The sequence below is a fragment of the Chelonoidis abingdonii genome, chromosome 13, assembly GCF_003597395.2.
Source record: "Chelonoidis abingdonii isolate Lonesome George chromosome 13, CheloAbing_2.0, whole genome shotgun sequence".
Taxonomy (NCBI): domain Eukaryota; kingdom Metazoa; phylum Chordata; order Testudines; family Testudinidae; genus Chelonoidis; species Chelonoidis abingdonii.
The window spans coordinates 33,125,298-33,144,142 of NC_133781.1; the positions used below are offsets into that span (position 1 = coordinate 33,125,298).

General features: G+C 46.3%; 1 protein-coding gene across 4 annotated transcripts in view; it reads right to left on the minus strand.

The window, feature by feature from the left end:
• CCDC57 (coiled-coil domain containing 57) overlaps nucleotides 1–10,418 on the minus strand; it is a 151,593-nt gene extending 141,175 nt beyond the window's left edge. For all 4 annotated transcript variants that reach the window (XM_075071947.1, XM_075071946.1, XM_075071948.1 and 1 more), the window contains exon 1: nucleotides 10,338–10,418. The gene's annotated coding sequence lies outside the window, so the exon portion shown is untranslated. The remainder of the gene's footprint in view (nucleotides 1–10,337) is intronic.
• Nucleotides 10,419–18,845: the final 8,427 nt, after the last annotated feature.

Genomic DNA, 18,845 nt, shown 5'->3' on the forward strand with positions numbered 1-18,845 from the left:
AGTTCACAATTTGACATACACACACTATTACAGTGTTTGCACTATCCTTTTTTCCCTTCAAGCTAACTGATTGGCAAATCAATGTGTAAAGGCTAGTATAGGCACTCCCCACACTTTGTTCTAGTATAAAGAACAAATGTTTGTACTCTGGAACAGTGGTTTTCAAACTGGGGTACGCAAGCTCTTGTCAGGGGGCATGTGAGAAAAATCCTGTACCGGCAGACCACACATTTTATTTAATACAGAACTTTTCAAACAGTGGAGCAGGTACCCCTAATGGGGGTACAGAGGACTGGTCGCAGAGGACAGGCAGCTAGGGCCAGCCCCACACAGCGGGGCTCAGGAAGGGAGCACCACTCCAGCCCGACTCACCTCAGCAGGCCACCCACACTGTCTGGCTTGGGGTAGGGGGATGCAATGAGCTAAGCCCCCCCTTGGAGTTACATTTTTAGTTGTGCCCCCAAAACACAGACAGGCTGAGTGGCCCACTGAGCTGTCAGGAAATTGAGGTACCTTTACATTCCTCTGTGCCCCCACTACAGGGGATGTGCCCCACAGTTTGAAAACTTCTACAAGCTGCTGCCAAATAGAAGGCAAAAAGCTTGGGGAGCATATGACCCCATGCGCCTCCCCACACATGGCCTCTGCCTATTTCAGGTGGGGGTATAGGGTAGACTACATTATTTGGAAAGAGGTACACTGCCTAAAAAGTTTGAAAACCACTGCCCTAGGATGATCTTTAAGGTAAAAAATAAACAACTGTTTCCTTATCAAATGCACGGGAAATGTCCACATTAGCATTTGCAAACATGTTAAGTACCTTGATTTAATTGGCAATGTATTAACTTGGGGGAGAGTAAAAAGTACAGTGGAAAAAGACAAGGCAGTTGTAGTTGACCACCTAACACATGTTAGAACTATTATTTATGTCCACATTAGAACTGAAACATATGCTAAAAATATACCTTTTCTAGTGAAGATAAGGCCCTTGCACTGATATATATAGAGGCAACAGTGTTTTCTACATGAAAAGGTGCCCATTTTAAGATCTTTTTAATTAACCTGTTACTTAATGGGACTGAGACAAGGTGGGTGAAATAATATCTTTTACTGGACCAACTTCTTTTGGTGGAAGACACAGAGACAAGCTTTTGAGCAACAGATCGCTTCTTCTTCATTGGACTGTTCCTTATCCTTTCCCCCATAAAACTTCAATTATAGTTTATGTTCCTAATGCTTTTGGTCTCTGTGGCAGCTTTCACTGTCTGAGCTAGGGACTTATCAGCACCTGCTCAGGAATGACAATTTTCAGGAAGATGCTAGCTGTTTATATAGAAGACTGAACAAAACTCTTTAATGTTTTCTGTTCTCTCACTACACCTTATCTCTGGGAAATCTCATCTGCAAAACACAAATTCAACCACCATTTCTATGCTGACAACTCACAGATATACCTCTCTAACCCAGACCTGTCTCCTTTGGTCCAAACTAAAATCTCAGCCTGTCTCTCTGAAAGCTCCTTGTGGAGGTCTAGCCACCGGCTCAAGCTGAACATGGCGAAAACAGAGCTTCTAATCTCCCCCATAAGTCAACTCTGCTTCCTCTTTTCCCATCCCTGTAGACAACACGACCATACATACCTATCCTGAAGGCCCATAACCTGAGAATCACCTTTTCTCAGATCTCACTATGTAATCAAATCCAGACTATATCTCAATCTTGCTGATCTTTCTGCATAAGATCTCTAAAATGCATTCTTTTCTATCCAGTCACATAGCAAAAAACCCTCTTATCTAAGCTCCCATCGATCTCATATCTTGATTACTACATCGTTCTCTCTGGTCTTGACAAATGCAGTCGTGCTGTACTCAGATCCATTCAGACTGCTGCTGCAAAAGGTAATTTTCCTACCCTGTCACTTTGACCATGTCACCCCTCTCACTGAATCCCTCCAGTGGCTCCCCCTTCTCTTATTACATTGAACAAACAGCTTGCATTCACTTTCAAGGCCCTTTATAGTCAATCCTCAAACATCTGTATAACTACCTCATTATCCACCTTCAAATCACTCCTCAAAATTCTCCTTTGCCATGATGCCTACAGAGTACTTGGTAACAGGCTGCTAGCGGGCAGAGACCACTGCCTGTATGCTGACCAATAATGTCTCATTTACTTGTATTTCCAAATCTGTTTATATTCATCTTTTGTCTCCTGTAGTAACTCAGGGAAGGGATAGCTCAGTGGTTTGACCATTGGCCTGCTAAATGCAGGGTTGGCAGTTCAATCTTTGAGGGGGCCACTTAGGGATCTGGGGCAAAATCAGTACTTGGTCCTGCTAGTGAAGGCAGGGGGCTGGACTCAATGACCCTTCAGAGTCCCTTCCAGTTCTGTGAGATAGGTATATCTCCATACATATTTATATTATAGGGCTGTGAAAATTTTCACACCCTTAGCACTATAGTTAGGTTGATCTAACAACCAGTGTAGAGGCAGCTAAGTCAACAAAAATTCTTTCATCAACCTAGATACCACCACTCAAGGTGGATTAACTAGCTAAAATGCCTTCTGTTGATGTAGGAAGCAGCTACACTACAGCAGCACAGGTGGCTTCTGACTATAACCATTTTTGGTTCTGTTTTTGTACAGCACTAAGCACCAAGGCATCCTGGTCTGTAACCGGGGCCACTATACACTACAGTCATACAAATAATAAAAGTAACAAAATCTTTTACTTTTGTCCTCCCCACTACCACCAGAAAGGCAATGTTACATTTTCCACTTGAGACTCCAATTTTTAGGGCTATAAAATCCACTCCAGGCCTGAACAGTTCTGATTCACCCATGTATTTTGCTCCTCTTAAAGAAAATAACTTTACTCACCACACTCCAAAATGGTCTCTTATTTCATTGCCTCCTTGACCTCTCTATTCTGCTGATGATGCTAGTTTCTATGGACTATTTGTCCACTTCCCCCACAGTCATTTAGGTACCTTTTTTCACATAATTCCCTTCCAATTCTGCTCTGCCAAGCTACTATCCTCTCTTCCCTTGAAATTCCATTCTCAATTTCCAGAAGACAAGTCAAATAATTATATTTTTTAATTATTTTTAAATCCACCTCTCAAGAAGTGCACAAGCCTAAATTGAGTAATCACGTAATCTTATTGCTGTAACCCTTGTTCATTCTCACTCTCTTCCTACTGTTATCCTCAATCATTTATGTCATATCTTGTATATTATAAGTTCTTCAGGACAGGGACCATGACTTTCCATTTATTCTGTACAGTGCCATTCACACTTCTGGGTGCTGAAAAAATAATGATACTCTCTGCTCAGCCCCTTTTCCTAAATCTCTGGAGTCAGTACAAATGCTCTCACAGCACAGTATTATTCTGTATCAGTTATTACAGATAATCCGGCCTGTATAAGCATGGGGATACAGAGAATAATAAATCAGACAGGCATGTCTTTCCAATGGTGACTCTAATCTCTTAAAATGGAAGAGAGATTTTCAGATCAGCAAACGTGATACAATATCCCTGCTCTAAAAGGATGCCACATTTTAAATGATTTTTCCCCACAGACCTAACAAATCTCATTCTTCAGGGTTTAAAATTTAGTCTGTGAGGGTCAGGATGGAAAATAAGCAGCATAGTATTCTGAGGAAGCTTTGTTTCTCTGACAAATCACATAGTAACCATTGTTAGAGGAATCAGTGGTCTAGACAGATTTTAAAATTTGCTGTGGCTCAGTTTTGCCATTGTCATTATTGTTTCTATCAATGAAAGAAAAAAATAAATGGAATACTCTCCAACTTAAATTTGATAGTTGTGTATTTTATGGAGAAGGTGTTCACAATACTATAATACAATCTCTTTTTACTTTAGTAGGCAGAGATGGATATTTCCTACCAAAAGCAATATTATTGGGCATTTACGAGCAATGTTTCTTTTGTGCTGCTTGTACTTATCAGACAACATTTAAGGAAGGTCTGTTCTTTTTATACCTCCCTCTTACTCCTTTTAGCTGCTGCTGCTCCAAATGCATTTGGCTGTTAACACAGCCACAAATGTTAAGTAAAATATTTCTAATGCAAACGAACAAATGCCAAAATTTATACACAGAATGTAACAATTTTATCATTAGTTCAAAATCCATTAGTGGGCTGAATCATCTCAAAATATTTCAATCTGTTCTATTAAACAAGAGGCTTTTGTGCCAGCCAGTAAACAGAGTGGTATCAAAACAGTTTCATAAGTGCTTTTAAAATAAAACCTGACACATACTTCATTGGCTAAACTTGGCCACACAATCTTTAGACAAGACCTTTGTAACAGTCAGAAGGGAGCAAAAATTAGCTCTATCACCTCCCATTAAGTATTTATCAAACTGAAGTCACAATTTTTAAGAAGGAGGTTAAAAAGCATGAAGCTTTTACAAGATCTTCCATTTTACATTTAGAAGAAGTGTTAATATTTTGTGTGCATGTGATTTAACTGACAATTTTTTCTCTGTTAATTACTATTTTCATTTCTTTTTGGGTTTGTTCTATTCCCTCAGTATTTCCTTGGTTTTGGCGAGGATGAGGAAAACTTAAAAATACAGAACCTAATAATGGGAAGAAACCATTTGCTTCTGAGAGCAGCAGTATTCACAATAGGGAATTACTTAAAACTATGACAAGTATGTATATAGTATTGTGAAAACTGCTGCATTCTTTTATACAGCAGCTGGAACAACATCCTAGATGTCTCACAATCAAGCTTCAGAGTACAGTAAAGATACAGCCTAAGTGGCACCAAAAATTACTTCCTAATGGTCATGGATACAGGAAAGGATTTCCATGTTAATACTGCAGGATGTATCTGCAACTTTTAGTACAACAAACAAAGTACTGCTAAACTGTGTAACACAGCTGGTGTAAATCATATTACAATGGTTCCAATGACTTCTCTCTAACTGAACCCAAAGAATGATGATAGGTAAGAAAGCCTTTGGGGAAGAGTAATCATGAAGAATCTCACTAGGATCCATACTGAATATTTACATGAGACCACTTAGATCGTGAGATGCTCTAGGCTCAACTGCCAACAATATGCTGATGACATTCAAATGTCTCTCTCATTTTTCACTGATCCAATGACTCCTACTACTAAAAATATTACAATGCCTATAAAAGATCAGATGGCAGCTGGCTCAGACCAACCCAGACAAGACTAAGTGATACTGGCTAAAAGCAGGGAAAAGCACTTTGAAGAACTTGCTAAAACTCTGCACACCTCTACCTTTCTGTCAAAGACATACAGCCTCCTTTTGTCAGAATGGTTCAAAGTCTTGGGGTCTGTTTGAATCATTACTAAAAGTGGGTATTCACCCACAAAAGCTTATGCTCCAATACAGTGGTCCCCAACCTGTTGGTGGCCAGTAGCACATACATATTTTCAGAAGAGTGTGGCGGGCACCAACAATTTTTCAAGGCTTATTTTGTATTTGTACATTAAATAATACGAAAGTCATAATATTTAATATTCTTCCCACTCTGGGTTGAAATAATATGTACATTGTCTCTTATTTGAACCACTCATTTTGGAGCAAAATGTTCAAGTAATAAATTGCAAAGCACAACAAAACAGCAGTATCAGTGCAGGAAGAATACTCACATACAGGGCTGGCTCCAGGCACCAATGGAGCAAGCAGGTGCCTGTGTCAGCACATGCTATGGGGCAGCATTCAGTCCATTCGGCAGAGGTGGAGCATTGTGGGTTTTTGTTTTTTTTTTGTTTTTTTTTGTTTTTTAAGTGTGTGACGTTATTGATATAAACTGGGACAATTTAGAACATGGTTTGCAACCAAGGTTCTGTAGTGGCACCAAATCTTATGTAAAGGGGGTCATATAAGGTGTCTAAGACCAGGTTATGGGTTACTGGTTATAATTATGCTGTCTGTATGTCTGTATCATTTTGTAGTTGAAGTTATGAATATTGGCTGTATGCTGTCTGTATTTCAAACTTGTACTGTGTTACTGGGAAAGATCCCAGACAAGTTGGTGTTAGCTCTGCTTAGCCTGCTTGATGGCCCATTAAGGACCATCAGCTACACAATTGACCCATTGAGAGGAGGCAGATACGCCTTGTGACTCAGGAGGGTGTGCAGAAACTGGCCCATGTGACTGCAGACTCCATTGTGCTGTAACTTTCTACAGCAGGAACCAAAGACGTGTCCTCTACGACCTGGAAAAGCCTATACAAGGCTGACGCCTCATCTCCATCTTGTCTTCATCCTGCTTCTTACCTCTGGAGGACTTTGCTACAAAACTGAGCTCTGCACAAGGGACCTGATGACCCCCGTGGGGATGTATCCAGCGAGCCTCTGATTTTAACCTGCGTTGTCTCCATCCTGCTATAAGCCTAACTCAGAACTGCCAGTACTGTAAAAGCAGGCGAGAATCCTGTGGCACCTTATAGACTAACAGACGTTTTGGAGCGTGAGCTTTCGTGCGTGGAACCCACTTCGTCAGCGCAGGTAGTGGAAATTTCCACTCTGCGTCTGTCGAAGTGGGTATTCACCCACGAAAGCTCCACCTCCAAATCATGTCTGTTAATCTATAAGCTGCCACAGGATTCTCTGCTGCTTTTACAGATCCAGACTAACACAGAGACCCCTCTGATACTTTGCCATTACTGTATGTCATGATTCCATTTAACCAATTCTAGCTCTCATCTCTATCTTTCCTTTTATGAATTAATCCTTTAGACTTCTAAAGGATTGGCAACAGCGTGATTTGTCGGTAAGATCTGATGTGTATATGACCTGGTCTGGGCTTGGTCCTTTGGGATCAAGAGAACCCTTTTTCTTTTACTGGGTGTTGTTGGTTTCAAACCTTTCATCCCCAGGACGGGTGGCACTGGTGGTGATACTGGGAGACTGGAGTGTCTAAGGAAATTGCTTGTGTGACTTGTGGTTAGCCAGTGGGGTGAAACCAAAGTCATTTTTGTCTGGCTGGTTTGGTTTGCCTTAGAGGTGGAAAAACCCCAGCCTAGGGCTGTGACTGCCAATTTTGAGCAATTGGTCCTGAATTGGCACTCTCAGTTGGGTCCCGCCAGAACCACATTGTCACAGGGTGGCAGTGCAGTTCTGGGCAGTGCAGCGAGAAGCATGAGAGAAGCTGCACAGCCTGCAACTCCGGAGTACTCTGTCCCCAGCAGGCGGGGGGCCCTGGCATCTCTCCCCTGCTGGGCACTAGGCAGGTCCTGTGTCTGCTGGGGACAGAGAACACCAGCACCTGCAGCACTGGAGTTCTGTGCCCAGCAGGTGTGGGGCCACGGCTTCTCTGCAGCCCTGGAGTTCTGTGCCTAGCAGGCGCGGGGTCACGGCTTCTCTTCTTCAAGCCGAAGAGAAGCCGCAGCCCCGCGCCTGCCGGGGACAGAGAGCACCGGTGCCCGCAGCCCTGGAGTTCTCTGTCCCCGGCAACCACAGGGCCACGACTTCTTTCCCCTGCTGAGCAGCAGGCGGGCACACATAAATGCCCTGCTTTGGGGACCACTGCTCCAATACAACTGTTTGTCTATAAGGTGCCACAGAACTCTTTGCTGCTTTTTACAGATCCAGACTAACACAGCTACCTCTCTGATACTAGGTAGCACTTGTCACTTAAAACATCTTTTTTCATCTCCAATGCACTAGGATACTTAACCCCTACCTCCAGGATGAGAAGCTGGCCACAGTGATCAATGCATTTGTCACGTCATACACAAGATTACTGTACTTTGGTGTATCTGAAGCAGAATGTGAAAACAATACAAAGCTCTAGCTGATACAAAGAGTGACTGAGTCCTCCATTGTTTAGGCCAGGGGTCTCAAACAAGCAGCCTGTGCCCCACCCTCTCCCAGCGTTTACCTAGAGTGGCTCCAGCCTGACGCGCACTGGGGACAGGGCAGGCTCCCTGTCTGCCTGCCTGCCCGCCCTGCCCCCGCGTCGCTCTGGGAAGCGGATGGAACCTAGGGGAGGAGAGGCACAGGCAACATCAACACACGCACGCTTCAGACACCACCCCCAGCAGCTCCTATTGGGAGCTCCCTGTTCCTGCACCCTACACTCTGACCCTCTGCCACAACCCTCCTGCACCCCAACCCACTGCCCTGAGCCCCCTGCTGCACCCCGACCCCCTGCAGTACTCTGCACCTGACCCCCTGCCCTGAGCCCCCTCCTGCACCCCAACCCCCTTCTCTGAGCCACCTGCCACACCCTGCACCCAACCCCCTGCCCTCAACCCCCTGCCACACCCCTCCTGTACCCCAACCCACTGCCAAGCCCCCTGCTGCACCCTCCTGTACCCTGACCCCCTGCCCTGACCCCTGTCACACCCCTCCTTCACCCCAACCCCCTGCCACACCCCTCATCCCTCCTGTACCCCACATCCCAACTCCCTGCCCTGAGCCCCAGCCACATCCCACACCCCTCCTGCACCCACTGGGGGCATGGGAGGGGGCAGAGTTGGGGTGGGAATGTCAGGGAAGGGGTTGGAATGGGGGAGGGAAAGGGTGGGAAGAGGCAGGACGAGGTGGGGCTTCATGGAAGGGGTGGAGGTGTCAATAATGCACCCCTTGGGCCAATGTACTAGTCCTCATGTGGCCCTCAGTCATTTCAGTTTGAGACCCCTGGTTTAGGCTGTCATGAGCACATCAAGACTGTACTTCAGTCCTCCCCATTCATTTCCACTACCAGTTTAAGGGCTTTGTCTCAATCTCAAAACAATGAGTTAAATCATAGCTACATGCATTTCAAGAATGCATTTCACTCTATGAACTGCTAAAACAAATGTGCTTCTTTGGGTCATCATATACCACAAAGCCCAAAACAAAGCACATGAGAGCCCAGGATGAAGTATTCTCAGTTGAAAAGATTCAGCTATAGAACACAATAAGAGATAGCATTATCCAAAATCTGATCCTTTTTATGAAATACTACAAAAATTAGTAGATTACTTCAGGAAACTCAGCTGAAGAAGACTGTCCAAGGAATCTTCTGAGATTCTTCCTGTACCACAAGTAAAGGAAGACAGAAGGCAGAAGATTCTGGAATGGAATGGCAAGCTAGGTAAGTACTAAGGTAAAGGTTTTGTGGAACACTGCTCCAACTTCTGTGGAGGGAAGGGGCTATGTAGTTTGATTGGTTTCCAACTCAGCAGAAGGGAGAGCAGTCTCCTCCAGGACAAGTTGGCTAGAGTAGTCAGGAAGGGATTAAACTAATTGCAAATGGGGAGGTTAAATGAGGGAAGAAATGAGCACTTAACACTAAATTGAGATGCTGAGACCAAGGTTATCAAGAAACCAAAGAACATTATTTAAAAAAAATGTATTCTTTTAATCTACACACTAATGTTAGGAATTGGAATTGCTGATCTGTGAGCATAAATTCAATCTAGTCGATATTACTGAAACCCGATGGGATGATTCACACAATTGGAATAAGGAGAGAGAGAGAGACTGACACTCTACATCAAAAATGGCATTAGCTATTTCCAAGTCACTGATAACACAGAAGAAAATGATCTTAAATCCTTATGGATCAATGTCCTAAGAGATAAAGCACAAACTGGAGTACTAACTGTTTTGCTACAGGTTTCAGAGTAGCAGCCATGTTAGTCTGTATCAGCAAAAAGAACAGGAGTATTTCTGGCACCCAGACTACCAAACCATACTAGGGAACACAGTGACCACCCTCTTTATATACCTATCTGTAATGCAGAAAAAACTATGCTCATAGAGGTCTTCCATTCAAGTGACATATGATGCAGGTTTCATGCTGCCACTACTAACAGATCCTTGGAATTTCTAAATAGTATAGATGACCATTTCCTAACTCAAAAACTGTTGCAGATAACATGGTTGAATTTTCTGTTAGCCCTTGACCTAACAGATAAGGAGAAACTGATCAGAGAACTAAAAGTTAATGCTAGTAGGTACAAGGCAGACTCTCCATAACTGACAATGTTGAATCAAAATTGGATTTTTTCCCCCTTAAAATGCATGCTTTAGAAATTATTCTGGGTAAGTTCTATGGGCTGCTACACAGGAAATCAAACTAAATCATTAGGGTACCCTGTGACGGTTGTAATGGGATAGCAGGATGCACACCAGTGACAGGGCATCCTGGTAGGATGACAGGGAGCGGCAGATGGAGGACGCGTGGTGACTGAGCAGCCCGGTGGATACCGGGGACGGAAGGGCCACCGAGGCGCGGGTGACTGGGCGCCCCGACTCACTGGACGAGACGCGCGGGTGACGCGCAGGTGACTGGGCGCCCGACTCGATGGGGGCGAGGGGAGGGAACTCACGAGTTGCTTTCTAAGCGGCGGCGGGTCTCTGCCGAGCAGGCCCCGTCTCCATGGGAACCGTAGCTGCTGCTGGTGTTGCAGGAACACGCCTCCCCAGGGAACGTGGGCCCCAACCCCATCGGGACCGCTCCTAGGATCCGCTTCAAACCCCTTCCCTCGCGCCCTCATGAAGGCCCGCCCTTGGCCTCTGTCCGGGTCTGGCATCCTGCCAATGCCTTGAGACGCACCTTGGGTGTTGTGCCAGCTGCTGTGATGTAAACAATGGCAGGAACCGCACTGCTGTACCATCCACACACACCCTAGTCCACATATTCCATATGCCTCTGCAGCCTTACTCTCCTACCGACCTTCGGTAACTATCATCAACCTGAGCCCCTACTAAAACATAAGCCAAAACCTGCCCATTATTCCATGTCTCCATTGACCTGAGCTGTCCCCACTGAGGGAGCTGTACCCTATCACCACCCCACCAATGTACCATCCACCCTATTCAACCCTCTACCCCATAAACCCCTCAACCAAATCCCTAGCCATCCTAACCCAATCAACCCATGTCTGGTCACTCAGACCATTCCAATACTTCTATCAAACAACCCCCACTAGTGTCCCATTCACCTATCAACCTCTCACCAGTGCATTATCCACCAATGTCCCCACTGACAACTCATCCATCTATACCCCCCATTAACACCTATCATCTCACATTCACCATCAACCCATGCTCCAATCAAGTCCTCAAATCCCCAATCAACCTCACCAACCCCCTAGCTACCCATTGCCCCTACCAACCTGTGCTCCCAAAAATTTCCCACCAACGCCCTAGCCACTTATATCCCTCATCAACCCTCAGAATTTATCAGTCCTTTACCAATGTCTCGTTGATCTGTCCCTTATTCACCTACATCACCTAAGCCCCCATGAATATGCTCTGCCATAGGAGAAAGAGATTCATACAATTCTTTTCAGCCACGTTGTCATTATACCTCCCATTTGCCAGTACTGGCTGTCCCGCCCATTATTATCCAGTTTAAGCCCTTTACCTCCTACCAGCCATCTCTCCACACACAACTAGCTAGTATCAGTCCCTTTCCCCAAAATTGCCTAACTCTACCTTCATTGGGAAGTACTAAACATCACCATCACACCTCTGCTCATCTTCCCCAACAAACAGCTGTCAGCCCTGTTCTTTTAGCTTCTCCCCGATTATGCAGCATCATCCCCTTTACCTACATTTTCCACAAATTCTCCCTCCCCCTTGGCAGGTATCAGCCCCTCCACTCCATCATTGGTTCCCAAACTGGTTTAGTAAGGCAATGCACCAACTGCATCCTGTCTTTTTTGGTGACGTAACCAGGGTTCAGATTTGTGGGTGGGGGCCACTTGGCCAGGATTCTTCTCCTCCTTCACCACTGAGAAGTCACAGATCACTCACAACAGCACTCTTCATCCCAGCACCATAATCCTAATCCCAGCCTGGTCCAGAGGGGAAGCCCAGTTGGGGCAGGGTAGGGGTTAGAGTGTGAGCCTGCTCCACATTCATCCCACAGTGGCAACTGCTGTCCTGCAGGGCTGAGCCCAGCTCCCCATTCTGGGAGTTGCGATCTGGCATGAGTGGTCACACCACCACTCACGTTTAGCACAGTCACCCCTCTATCATGACAGTCATGACCCACTGTTGGGAAAACCACACTATATTACATGATCACTCATGTCCCGCTCCTAATATTATTCCTTATATACCCCCATCCCAATATCTAGTATCACCCTCTTCCTCAATTCTACCACTTTCTCCCCCTCACACACATACACTAGTTCAGTGGTTCTCAACCTGGGGTGCATGTACCCCTGGGGGTACACAGAGGTCTTACAGGGGTACTCAACTCTAGAGCAGTGTTACTCAATCTGGAGGTTGAAACCCCTGGGGGGGGGGGGGTCATGGGACAGGTGTGTGTGGGGTTCACAAGTGCAGGGCCAGCATTAGGGGTAGCAAGCAAGGCAATTGCCCAGGGCCTCGTGCAGCTAAGTTACATCCTGGTCTACACTACAAAGTTAGGTTGACATATGCCATGTTAGGTCAAGTTAATAATGTACGTGTCTACACTACTGAGTCTCTTCCACCAACCTAAAGGGCTTGTAAAGTCGACTTCTGTTCTCCACCTCCACGAGAGGCATAGTGCTTCAGTCAACATTCACACATCGACATGGGGATAGCGTTGATACTATGCTGTGTAATTCAAATGAATTAGCCTCTAGGAGGTGTCCCACAGTGCTCCACTGTGAGCGCTCTGGAAACCACTTTCAATTCCACTGAGCTTCAGCTAGTACACAGGAAACAGTCACCCCCCTAGCTAAAGACCTGGGAACTTTTGAATGTTCATTTCCTGTTTGATCAGCATGGAGAGCTCATCAGCACAGCTGATGGTGGATACTCAATGCCACAAATGCATGCCAGCATGGAGAGCACACAGGAGGTACTGGATTTTATTGCTGTGTGGGTAGAAGAGTCTATGCAGGCAGAGCTCCAAACGACCAGAAGAAATGTTAACATCTATGCCAAAATCACGCAGGGCATGGGGGAGAAGGGCTACACCAGGGACACACAGTAGTGCTGTGTGAAAATAAAGGAGCATTGGCAAGTATATCAGAAGACAAGGCAGACGAACAGTTGCTCTAGTTCTGAACCACTTCTATTAGGAGCTGCATTCGGTTCTAGGTGGTCACCCCACCACTTTCCCAAAACACTCCATGGATACCTCCTTCCCTGGGGCGACCTCGGGCAACAAGGATGACATTATTGACGAGGAACAGAAGGACGAGAAAGCGTGGCAGGCAAGTGGAGGATCTATTTTCCCTGACAGCCAAGACCATTTTTTTTAAACTCTGGAGCCCATCGCCTTACAGAGCCAATTATCGAAGGAGCATGAGGCTGGGGAAGGCACCTCTGGTAAGTACACATTTTCAATCAAACTATAGGAGTTACATGCTATTATTTTTAATGTTGAGTCTGAATAAAACAATTAGTATGGTGGTTATCAGCGGCCACTCCAGCTACACAGAGGGTGTTCTCTGAAAAAGACTGTTTTTACGCCCAGAGATGGCCTGGAAATCCTCCATGGAGATCTCTAGGAAGCTTTTATGAAGGTACTCTGCAGAAGGGCTGCCTTATTTCATCCACCACAGTAGGACACTTTCCCATGCCACTCCAACGTTAACTCTTCTGGCATCATTGCAGCACTCAGCATTGCAGGAGAAGGACCAGGCCTGTACCCAGATGCTTGCAGCATCTGCTCCCTTGTGTTTCTGACTGTGTTACCCTCAGGAGAGTGATATTGCATATGGTCACATAGGGGAAATGGGGGAAGTTTTAGATGCTAGCCCTTAAACCACAAGCAATTCAACAGGTAATCCACCCCTTTTGGTGAATTCTGGGTCACACAACCACACTTTCCTGAGCATGCCCTGGTTGTGGCTGAAATTAAAAGGGTGGGGTGGGTGTCACTTCCTGTTCATCTCTTTCCATCTCAACCTGGTGCTACTTTTATAGCAATCAAACTATTTGTTGGGCTTTACACTGGTGACTGTCCTCAAGCACCATCCAAGTTGCTATGGGAAAGGGGGCTGTGCTGAGGTCAGAACCATTGATCCAAGGATGTCTTAACAAGAACTCCAGCACAAGACCTCTTGCTTGTGTCTTGTGGCCTTACTCACCTTGGCTGAAGCAGCAAACAGACTCTTGCAGTAGCCAGCAGTTCTGCTTATGTTGTGACTTGCATGAAAGTGCATTGAGGGGTATTTCTTTTATAAAAAGATTTAACCTTGCACCAGAAACAATGTATGCACTGTCAATGCTACCCTTGTGCTTTGTATTTTTTGCAGCTGAAACCTTATTCATAGGCGCATCTTCTACACCAGAACAGAGACTTTCTCAGATTAAAAGGTGGTGTGGCAGCGCTTCAACCTTGTTTCAGTGGGTCCCACACTTCCAGGCGGATTATGCTAGACTCAGAGACTCACTGTGATCTTCCATGTAGCCCTTCTTTCTCAAAGGGCAACGGTCACAGCCTACTGAGCCATTTTCATCATAAGCCAGCAACAGAAGTGGGAAGAAGCAACGCTCCCTTGCACAGGTTATGTTGCTTCACAGTCTCTGTGAAGAATCAAGGAGAATGGGGTAACCCAGGCCCACCCTCTACTCCAGGTTCCAGCACAGGGACCCTAATAGCAGCAACCCTTGGTAGCTGACTTTGAAACAGGACAGGTACAATTCCCTGGGCCACTTCCCCACAGCAGCCCCCACTTCCTCACCATCTACTTCACCCTTACCTCAGGGCCACCTCCCCTGTGCCAGATAGGGTTTGTACTGCCTAATTTCTCCAGCAGTGTGGCTTGCTCCTGACACATACACCCACATGACTAACTGGGAGGCTTTTAACTAGTTTCAGCCAGCCCTGATTGGCTTCAGGTGTCCCAATCAACCTAGCTGTCTTCACTGGTGTCTGGAAGGATCTTAATTGACTCCAGGTGTCTTAACTGACCTGGAGCAACTGCCATTTGCTTACCCTGCTAACAGGGATCTGTTTAGCCTGGGGCTAATATATCTGTCTCCCACTACTTCCCTATAGGCATCTGGCCTTGCCCTGTCACAGTGGAAAAAGAAGACTTGGGAGGATATGTTCAGTGAATTAATGTGTGCCTCCAAGAATGACAAGACAGAGCTCAGCACATGGAGGAGTGCACTGTTGGAGAGCCTGCACAATGACTGTGAGGACACAAGAGCATGCAGGGAACACAAGTGTGACATGCAAGATGAGATGGTGTGGATTATGAGGAAGCAAACAGACATATTGAGGCATCTGGTTGAGATTCAAGAAAGGCATGTGGACCCTAGAGTCCCACTGCAGCCTATGCTGAACCTGCTGCCATTGTCGCCAGATTCCACACCCTCCTCTCCCAGACGTCCTAGGATGAGGTGTGTGGGTGTGTGTGTCCGGTCCCTTGCACTCAACTCCAGGGGAGGGTACAAGGACCAGAAGGCACCCGATCCCACTCCTTTGATTGTTATTGCAGTGCAATTGTAAGCAAGCTGTCCTTGTTTCCCCCGTCCCCCAGTGTTATCAGCCCTTTAGCCCCAGGTTATCTTACTTTTCTTTGCTGTCTCACAGTGTTTGTGAGCATAATAAAATTTGATGGATTGAGGAAAAAAGGCTCTTTATTCATTCAGCACATTGTGAGTAGTGTGGGTGTAGTTTACAGGGGAGTACATGCAATGAAGGGGACAGCTTGGCAAGGTACACTACACAAGTGTCAAATTACTGTGGGTCATTGATTAAACTAGTTTTCAAAGCCTCACAGAGACACAGCGTGCCTCAATATGCTCTTCTTATTGCCCTGGTGTCTGGCTGCTCAAAATTGGATGTCAGACAATCTGCCTTAAGCCCCCACCCCACCGGAAACTTTTCTCCCTTTGTTTCACAGATATTATGGAGTACACTGCATGCAGCAACAACAATGGGGGTATTGCTTTCACTGACGTCTAACCCAGTAAGCAAACTATTCCAGCCACCTTTTAAACATCCAAAGGGACTTTCCACTGCCATTCTGCACTTGCTCAGCCTATGGTTGAACTACTTCTTACTGCTGTCCAGGATGCCTGTGTACAGCTTCATGAGCCACGGGAGAAAGAGGTAGGCTAGATCTCCCAGGATCATGACTGGCATTTCAACATCATCAGTGGTTATTCTGTAGTCTGGAAAGAAAGTTCCTGCTTGCAGCTTTCTGAACAGATCAGAGTTCTTAAAGATGCGTGTATCATGCACCTTTCCCGACGATCCCACGTTGATGTCAGTGAAATGGCCCCTGTGATCCACTAGTGCTTGCAACACCAATGAGAAATACCCCTTGCAGTTTATGTACTCTTTGGCAAGGTGGTCTGGTGACAAGATAGGGATATGCGTTCCGTCTATCACCCCCTACAGTTAGGGAACCCCATAATGGCAAAACTATCCACTATGTTCTACACATTTCCCAGAGCCATTACCCTTCTTAGCAGAATTCTATTGATTGCCCTGGCAACTTGGATCACAGCATACCCCATGGTAGATTTACACACTCCAAATTGATTCCCCACTGACCGGTAGCAGCCTGACGTTGCAAGATTCCACAGAGGTATCACCACTTGCTTCTTAACTGTCAGAGCAGCTCTCATGTTACTATTGCTGTGCTTCAGGGCTGTGGAAAGCTCTTCACACAGTTCCATGAAAGTAGCCTTATACATCTGAAAGTTCTGCAGCCACTGCTCGTCATCCTATAGCTGCATAACTATGCAGTCCCACCAGTCAATGCTTGTTTCCTGGGCTCAGAAGCAGCACTCCACTGTGTCAAGGTGGTGCATGAGCACAACTGTCACCAGGATCTGCGAATTGCTCCGCTCCATGGCTTCCAGCAGGGCTGCTTATGTGGCATCACATTGTTCCGCTCAGCATCTCCTGCTTCGGCTGAGCAAATACTGCAGGATCAGGTGCAAGGTGTTTGTAATGATAACGACAACAGTGTACCGCTGATCTAGGTCCATGCTTGCCATGCTGTGGTCAGAGGTGGCTCTAGGGATTTTGCAGCCCCAAGCACGGCAGGCAGGCTGCCTCCTGCGGTTTGCCTGTGGAGGGTCCGCTGGTCCCGCAGCTTCGGCGGACCTGCTGCAGGTGTGCCTGCGGGAGGTCCTCCAAAGCCATGGGACCAGTGGACCCTCCGCAGGCACGCCTGCGGGAGGTCCTCCGAAGCCTTGGGACCGGCAGACCCTCCGCAGGGAAACCGCCGGAGGCAGCCTGCTTGCCACCCTTGTGGTGCCGGCAGAGCGCCCCCCGCGGCTGGCCACCCCAAGCACGCGCTTGGCGTGCTGGGGCCTGGAGCCGCCCCTGGCTATGGTGTCTGCATGGCTATGGTGTCTGCAACCCACCCTTAGGAAAAAAATCACAAAAAAGGCTTGGTTTGTTTGCCATTGATTTCAGAGAGGGAGGGAGGTAAGTGCATCATGGGAGGCTAATGCCATGTTTCCATAACCACCCATGCAAATGTTTTGATCCCATGCAAGTGCAACCCAACATTCCACTTGGCTCCATACACTGTGGGATAACTACCCACAGTGCAGCACTCTGTGAGTTGATGCAAGCTCTGGTAATGAGGAGGCCCTCCGCCAGCACAATGAGCGTAATGGGGACATGCAGAATTGACTTGCTTAAATCAGGAGCTTAATGTCGACTTAAATAAAATCAACCTAATTTTGTAGTGTAGACATACCCATAGTGGAAGAATATAGGTACAGTTGCCCTGCATGGCATAGTTCAGTTTTTATCAAACAAACAATAAATCAGCAATCCTCTCTTGCAACAATTTAGAAAGTACTGCATCACTGGTGACATCACTACATGCAGCTACACAGCGATATCTAGAAAGAAACCAAAGAATTTCCTGATTATGTAAGTATAAGAAATCTCTTTTCCTTTTAGTAGTTGTCACAGTTCAGGGCAACTGTGCCTATATTTCTCTACCAGCAAGCACACCCACACTTAGATTTCCAGCTCCCTGGCCATCACCTCTTTCAGGTGGAGACTGATGTCTCTGTCCCACTCCTGATCAGGGTTTTTCTAGGCTGCACAGTTCCCTGCCTACACGGAATTCCCCAGCAAGACAGACTTTCTCAGATGCTATAAACATCAAAATTTCTCACAGTTACGTTACCAGACAGTTCTTTCTAAGCAAGAACATTTATTCTTAAGGTGAAAGCATTGCCCAGACAATATTACAAACAATAAGGGAACATACACACATGCTAATCATGTGATCACCTGAACTCCAACAAGAGATCAAGCAGATAAACAGTCCTTCAAACCCCACCAAGGAGTTTTTCTGCTGCTAGAAATTTGTAACAAGCACACCCATGAATCTGTGAATCACTTCTTTATACAATTTGGGGCTTTAATCTATAATATGTAACAGGTGATCAGCAGACAAAATGTCCTCTCCTCCAGCTAAAGGTTCAAAAGGCTGAGTTCTTGCATAACCAATGGAATTATATTTGTATACACTTCCCCCTAGATATTTCCTGGGAAATCCACTTAACTTTTAAGTTTGTTTCAAGCTATCCTTTGAAGCACATAACCCTTCAAGGTTTATGTTAGTCACGTCTCCTCCACAGACACATTACATACCAAGGCCACCCACAGGATTCAGGGGGGCTGAGGTCTTCGGCAGCGGGGGCCCTTGTCGCCAAATTGCTGCCGAAGACCCGGAGCAGAAGCAGCTCTGGGGGCCCGGGCCCCGTGAGAGTTTTCCGGGGCCCCCTGAGTGAGTGAAGGACCCCACTCCTGGGGTCCCACAAAACTCGTGTGGGGGACCCTTCAGGGCTCGGGGCCTGGGCAAATTGCCCCTCTTGCCCCCCCCGAGTGGCCCTGTTACATACAATCCCACTAAACTACATAAAAATTTGTATTTTTATACAATGAACTCCTAAAA